Source organism: Corvus kubaryi, unplaced genomic scaffold, assembly GCF_017639235.1.
Source record: "Corvus kubaryi isolate FWS band 111438036 unplaced genomic scaffold, C.kubaryi_AGA036_p1.0 137, whole genome shotgun sequence".
Taxonomy (NCBI): domain Eukaryota; kingdom Metazoa; phylum Chordata; class Aves; order Passeriformes; family Corvidae; genus Corvus; species Corvus kubaryi.
In genome coordinates, this window is record NW_024580671.1 from 27,634,141 (window position 1) to 27,641,634 (window position 7,494).

Here is a 7,494-nt window from a genome sequence, read left to right on the forward strand (position 1 = left end):
ATTTCTATTAACTTCTCCATGTGATGACTTCTCCAGGGAAAAAACAGATTCACCAAAAACATTCAGTTTGGGACCTGCATGGTTCAAAAGATCTCCAAACAGCTACAGGGCTATTTTCCATAATTACTACTTTTCAGATATGTCCATTATATTAAATTGTGTTTTCCTTGGAGAGAAAAACATTGTTTTATGCTAATTGTGACCATAAAAAAAAGGGAAGGCACTACAATGTGAGAATGAATTCACACACAAACATACTTTGAAAATAATAGTGCTAAATTACACTTTATTGCATAAGCTATGTACAATGCAGTTTTTATAACAATGATATATCGAATTAATACAAATTTTCACAGGCTTGAATGAATTCTGTGCTACATCAGGAAGGTAATTTTTACTATTTTCTAAAAGTAACTGAACTGCTGGTCTCTTCATCAAGAAGGCAATTAATATTCCCCTGATTGTTTCACACAATTAAGGAATATGCCATACATAAACAAATTCTTTTCATTGTTGTAAGGATAATTTTACCCTACGTTCTCTATATTCTGAGACAGCTTGAATACAGGTGGCTTGAAATAATAACCACATTTAAAGAATAATCTCTAAGCTAGTTTTTTCTAGCAATCATCACTTAATCTCCAAATCCATTTACTTTTGGGGGGGTGATAAAAATACTGTTTATCAAATGCCGTGGTTCAAGATTATTTCTCTTCACATTGGCCTTCAGAGCTCAGAATATCCCTTTCTCTCAATGACAGAGGGAACATGCTTAGAACAGGGCCAATCTTCATGATGTCAGATAAAAGTTAGTTAGATTCAATCATGATCTGAGATTAAGGAAAGACCGAAATGAATGCTAACCATGAACAAATCCTTTAAATTGTCAGATTATGATTGCTTTGTTGACACCTTTAATAAATCAGAAAGAATATTTACATTTTTCTATTCAGAATGGAAACTACTGAATATTTAAAAGATCTGTGTTTGCATTTTCCTAAAATTCTATATTAGGCAAGCAAAACATAATCACCTTTTCCCTATGTGAAACCTGACCACATGGAGATGTTGTACAGGGAAAATAATATTGTCTTTGCTATACTTCTTTCTTTAGTAACATTTCCTAAAAGTAAAATTGATAGCATTTAAATTTAAGAACAAAAGATAGGTTAATCATAGTTTGAACAGGTCATGAGCTCCTTTGAAATTTTTACCACAGTTGCTCAGCACTTGTAAATCAGCCCTTGATTTTTGAAATGTTTATTACTCCCTCCAGCATAGCCACAGGCTCAAAAGAGTTGTTTTTAATAACAACAGTAGTCATTTCAACACAGTTCCCTTGTTTTTCTCAATGCCTTGTTTACTTTTGAACTCGAAAGAGAAACACAATTAATTTTTTTTCTTTTCCTACTTGGGATAACATTTCTATTAATATAGGAAGAAATAATCCTTGAACAACACCATTTTGGTATTTAGTCCATCAGAAAACTCTTGGTCACTTGCTTTTTTGATTTTTGTCCATGCAGACTTTGAAAGCAATTTAAGGGCACAAATATCTATCCGTGGTCAATTGGTAGGGACCAGCTCATATTCACATTGTACAGACTACATACTATTCTGCTGGCATGGACCATCTATGTCCATGATGTGCATCAAGTGGCACACACAGTTGCACAGAATTTTTTAGCCCAGAACCTTTAACACCTCATCAAAAGCAGCCCCTCTGATAAGGACCATATCTTTTCATCTGTTTAACACATCCTATGTGAGATGACCACCCTGTCATGCAAGTCTATGGACAATTTTTATCACGTATCACTGGAACATATTGTCTGCTGCCCCCTTCAAGTATCTTATGTTCAGAAAGCCTTGGCATGATGTGGCTCATCCTTCAGAAAAGGGTTCAAGTAAAATGGAAAGGCTTGTCAGCATACAGAAAAACTCCAGGGTGCTGGCTCCAACAGTGACCACAACTAGATATAACCAGAGAATGTGAGAAACTAAAAGCTAGTAGCACTTCCCAAAAATGTTTTTCTCACCTCCAACAAAGGGAACATCATAAGGCAAAGGTGATTATATCTAACAACTTTTGACTTTTTTTTTGCTAATATGTCCAGCTGCTCTTGAAAGACATTAACTTTCACAAGGTGCTGTAGAGAGGCATTTCACAGACTAGTTACCAGCTGTTTGAAGAATGCTTGACTTTTATTTACTTTGGACCTACTATTTTCCAACTTCATTTCAATCCCCCAAGCCCTTGTATCAAAGGAGACTTTGATCAGTGAGTAACCACCATCTCAGTGTCATTCTTCATCATACAGCCTCCTAACTAGTCTTCCTCACTCATCTCTTTCCCATCTAGAAGAGTCTGTGTTCATTTAGTTCATTCTCATACAGAAGCTATTAAGTGCTGGAGGAATTAACTCTGTATGACCAGCAGAAAGTGAAGGACATCTTTGCTGGGGATGTTTCCAAGCATCTCATCACCACAGCTCTGAGTAGTTCCCCTTTCCTTTTTCCTGAGGGTGAGAGGAGCAGTTCCCATATACGTGAGTCCCACTGGGTTCAGGGCTGTTCAGAAGAGCAGTACAGTATTACTGAGTGTCACACAGGATCCAGAGCCTGCAGTAATGATGCATCCCACACTCAGTCATCAGGGAGGGGACCTGGGACAGATGGGCTGTTGCTGAGTGGTGAGTGACAGTCCCAGCTCTATGTCCCTTGTTCATGGGTGGTGAGGTGTAGTGGAATTGAGATAAAGTGCCTTCAGAGCTTGTCTCAACCTCTTAGTCCTGTGCTCTTGCAGTGCTTATCTCCTGTTCATTAAAGGCTGTTTCCTTGCATGATCTCTGTCCCTTAGGGAAGTGTCATGAGCTCCTTTTCATGGCCTATTGAGGTGTTATTGCTGGAGGGCTTTCTCAGGTAGGAAGACTGAGACATGGTGAACCCTGTGGAAAAAGTTATTCTCTCTGTCTCAACCACAATTTCCTGCCATCAGATCTTGAATTGTTCAAGAATAAACAGAGATCAAAATAATATGTCTGTAGTGTGGACATCCAGGACCAGAGCCCTGCAGAGAAATAGAAAGAAAAACAAGATGATAGTGAGGATGAGCCAGCCTTATTTCAAAAGGCTACAGAAAGAGAAAATCAGATAGACTGGCAGTTACATGACCTTTAAGCCAAGTACTTGTGTGTGGCAAGAAGATCTACTTCCTAAGACCAAAAAATGCATTGACTTCTTGAGTGCCCTCACAAGCTCTCTGGCTTTTCCTGGGGAAATGATCAGCTATCAGTGAGCATATCCGTGTAGTTACATTTTACATTTACGCATTAATTTTTTCTACCTTCTATTCTGGTTTTTTTCCCTCTGTGTTTTGTCATCTTTAAGTTTTCAGAACCAGAATAGAAGACAAAAACCAGTGATAAACACTGTTAATTACCCACACAGGCTTAGGGGCACACAAGAAAACATAAATCTGTGAGCCGACAAAAAATATCCTGTAAGAGGTCATTTGATAATTTTTCTAGTGCTATTGCTCTTATTAAATTATTTATCTGTGTGGATTTTAACAGGAGGAGTTTTCCCTACAGTCCTCAAGTATTAAAAGTTAAAATGACTGTGCAGAGGAGGAACCATACATTAGATGTTGCCAAACAGAAATGTTTCATTGGCTGCTTCAAAGCCAGTTACTGTCAAGTACTTTTGATGAAGAGACCTGTGCATGCAAAACAGAAATCAAGAGGCTGAATGGCCCCAACAGCCTTTTTGCACCAAAGTTGCTTGTTTAAAGCAAGTTCCAGTCAAGAATAATTGAACTCAGCTCAAATTAGATTGTTGCTCCTTAGCTCTGTGAAATGAGGTAGATGATCACAGTCCGTTTCCCATTAGCCCAACTGTCTGCTCTGCTAAAACCACCTGCACAATTGAAACTAATTGGTGCCCTCGACAGCAGTATCAGCAGAGAGGATACAATTAAATAGTCATGGATTATGAACTATATCCTCCCCCTGAAGACATGATACCTTTAGATACCGGCAGTGAGCAAGCTCGCCTGGTTGGAGCTTGGAGTGGGGCTGAATTTACACCAGTGGGCTGCCATTCAAGATCCAGTCACAAGCAGAAATGCAAGTCTATGTACAAATGAACATTAATAAGGATATATTTATTCAGCTGGAATATAGACAGGCCTAGAGCAGGGGAAAACACATCCTACTCTATTTGAATTGAAGGGATCAAAGTGATATGAGCCCCAGAGCTACCAAAAGGCCATCAGACACAGATCTCATGAGGGACTCCTAAATTCCCTTTCCTCTAGGGACTCATGTCAGCACAGCAGTAAAAAGCAAATGGCATTGACTCATAGAGCAGCATATTTAGAACAGGCTGAGAGTACACTGGTACAGTGCTGCTGCTGGTAAGAGCAGCCTCTGACCATCAACCAGGCTGTTTTCACCCATCAGTGAGAGCCAGACCACTGAAACCTGGTGCACTTCTGACAGAAACAGTTCCTCTTCTAAGCTAGCCAGTTGGATTCATCTTGCTCTCTGCTGTGCTGCTCCTCAAAGGGCAGCGTGTAAGAAAGGCATGAGCATATCATTCAAGTGCTGGATCTTAAGGAATGTTTTTGTAGACTCATAAAAATACGCTTTTATTGGCTTTTACAGATATATGAGCACTTGTGCTTCTCTGTTACTCTTTTTAATATGGCATTTTATACTTTGAATTTCTATAGGGTGCTTTTTTTCTAAGGACTGTAAAATGATTAAAAGCACCAACAAAGAAAACTTCATACTGCAGTTGGAAGAGAAGCAAAACTTTTCTGCTTGTGTAGCAATTCTCCCCTCTCTACAGGCCAGTTTGGAGTCAGATCATCAACTTCAGAGCCAGGACTGAATGCCAGGCATCCCTCCCTACACTCTAACAAATATTAAACATTTGCTCTAGCCATATTTGATGCCTCAGAGGGGTTGATGCTCTGACACAGCAGAGAGAATCATTTACTGTATTGTTCTGCCTAGAGATATGACAGTTCAAAGCACAATACTTTGTGCTTCTTCAGATTTTCCAGTGTTTGTTCAACAGAGAATTGCTCCTCACTGACAGCCTCTGTTCAAAAACATAAAATATCTGTAACCCAGCTGGAGTGATATCTGTCAATGCATTGACATGCACAAGCCATAAAGTTGTTCAAAATAAATTGTAAAAAACAGCTTCTGGTTTCAGATAATGACTACGCAACACAACGTTTGCTCTCAGAGCATTGGTTTAAGATGCATCAGATGTGTGGTGCTCCATAGGATGCCAACAAAAACCAGATTTCTCAGAAGTGATTAGAGGGCACAACTACTCCTAATGTGACTCCAACAGTCAAATTTTCAGATGACTTATTTAGCAAACTGATCTGCTTTGGAAGTCCAGCCCTAGATGTGAACGATAAATTGATTTTAAGCCCCTACTCTGTTTTATAAAAAGGAAAAGTCAAAGGTCAACAGCAAACTGCTTTTCCTTAAAAAAAAAAAAAGAAAAACAACAAAAAAACTGCACTTCCAAAGAGGTAGTGCATTAAGCACCTGTAAACGTTCCCTCAAATGCACTCCCTGATTATACTGGGATAGAGAGATTCTTAAACTTTTGAGTTTTCTAAAGCATAATTCTTCTCCTAATTGTCATGCATTTAAAAAATTTTATGTAGAAAAAATAAATCATCAAAATCAGAAAAAAAAAATCATTAAAAAATTGCCAAAGTTTGCACACAAAAAATCTTCCACACGAATTAAAAGTGAATGTCTAAATAAATTTCAGAGTGAATGTCTAAAACACATTCAGTCTCCAACTGAATGCTCATGCATCTTTATTTTTTTAGACTTTAACATGATTTTCTTTTCAGCTGGCAGTTTCTTTCATCTGCCCTGGAGTAAATGTAAATGGTATCCTCTGGTGATTGTTTAGGCACTGGCAAAAAGCTAAACAATGGCATCAGCAGTGCAAGTGTGAGTCAGCTGTGGCAATGCTCCTGCTATTTGGAGTCTTGCATAAAGAACTACTGCTGATTTATTTCTCAAGGGTCATCAAAGAGAGAGTCTGCATGCAGTAACAACTTTCTTACAGTGCTCCATTCATTCCTGAAGCAGCACAGTAAAAGAAAGGAAAAATATTATAGATCCATCACTCACTTCTTTCTTGAATTGCTTTTTAGTTCTACCATGGCTGCCAAATTATTTTTCCCCAATCAACAGATCTGTGTTTTCAGTCTAATCAGATCAGAATGGATATCAGGATAGGTTATGTTTACTGATATTTTCATTAAAAAAAAAATACTTCTGGACAGGCGCATTTATACTAGCAATGCAAAAAATTTATTTTTACAAGATTCCTAAATTCTTATTTGCATCTGACAATAGGATATGAGCAAAAAGGAAATGTTATCTAGTACTAAGACAGAGAAAACTGTTGAAAGCAAATACATTCAATTGAAATGTAGCTTTATTTGGGATCTTGCTAGATCATACATCACTTTGCAAATATATTTGCAGACTTTGTGAACATCTTAACCAAAGAACAAAATCTAATGATGCAATCCTGAGCATCCTGATATTCATGTTTAATGAATATATACAGCGTTATTCAAATCTATCCTTCACTTTGATTAAATTCCGTTTTTAAGAAAAATGCATTGAAATACAATTGTTCTTTTAAAGAATTCAAGAGAGAGTATAGCAAAAAAAAGCCCTGATCAACTGTTTCAATTTAAAGAGCACACAGTAAACCCATTAGAAGATAGAGCTACATGTCTTTAGAATACATAGCAATAAATAAATTAAATCACCCAGAACAAATAGTACCAGCTGCTCCACAGATAAATATAGAAACTTGGAAATATAAAGTACTTCAACCTAAAATAAAATAAACAGTAAGAGGCAGTGAAATGTTGTCTTAGTCTCAAAAGCCTTATGTTACCCATTTATTTTGTACTGAGTCCATTTATTTTTCTCTCATGCTCTTCCCTCTGTGCATTCAGTGCATACTAAACAGTATAACATGAACTGTACCAAGCTGCATTTAAGCTTGATGGTGCCTAAGCTTACCTGTGACTTTTGGAGACAAGGGTTGTTTTCAGGTTTGGAAAATTCTCTCTCCTTTCCCTCTCCTCCCATCAGCATCTAAAATGTCATTTTAGATGACATACACCCACTTTATTGACCATTCTCATGGTAAAAGGAAGAAAGCTGAAAGATAATTAGATTTTGAGTCTGGGTGAGTAATTTTAAGAGCTTTGCAAGTCTGACTCCGGGATATATTTTGTGTCAACCTCAGCTTTGTTCATTCAGTATAAAATGCTGCATGTTACAAGACAGGATGGTTCAGCTTCACAGGGTTATGGAAGGGCAAGGGAGTGACATCCTCAGAGCTTAATTATGTCAGCCTCAATTTGAGTTCCTTCATCATAAGTGTAAGTCAACATGTTTAAAGTTGACAAAACTGATATTTCAG

The 7,494-nt window shown here is 37.6% G+C and overlaps 1 long non-coding RNA gene across 1 annotated transcript; it reads right to left on the reverse strand.

Moving 5' to 3' along the window:
• Positions 1-269: 269 nt before the first annotated feature.
• On the reverse strand, positions 270-7,203 carry LOC121659463. Its single transcript, XR_006014344.1, has 2 exons — positions 7,089-7,203; positions 270-3,070 (listed from the first exon to the last, which is right to left on the reverse strand). It is a non-coding gene; the product is annotated as an uncharacterized LOC121659463 (long non-coding RNA).
• Between the last annotated feature and the right edge of the window lie 291 nt (positions 7,204-7,494).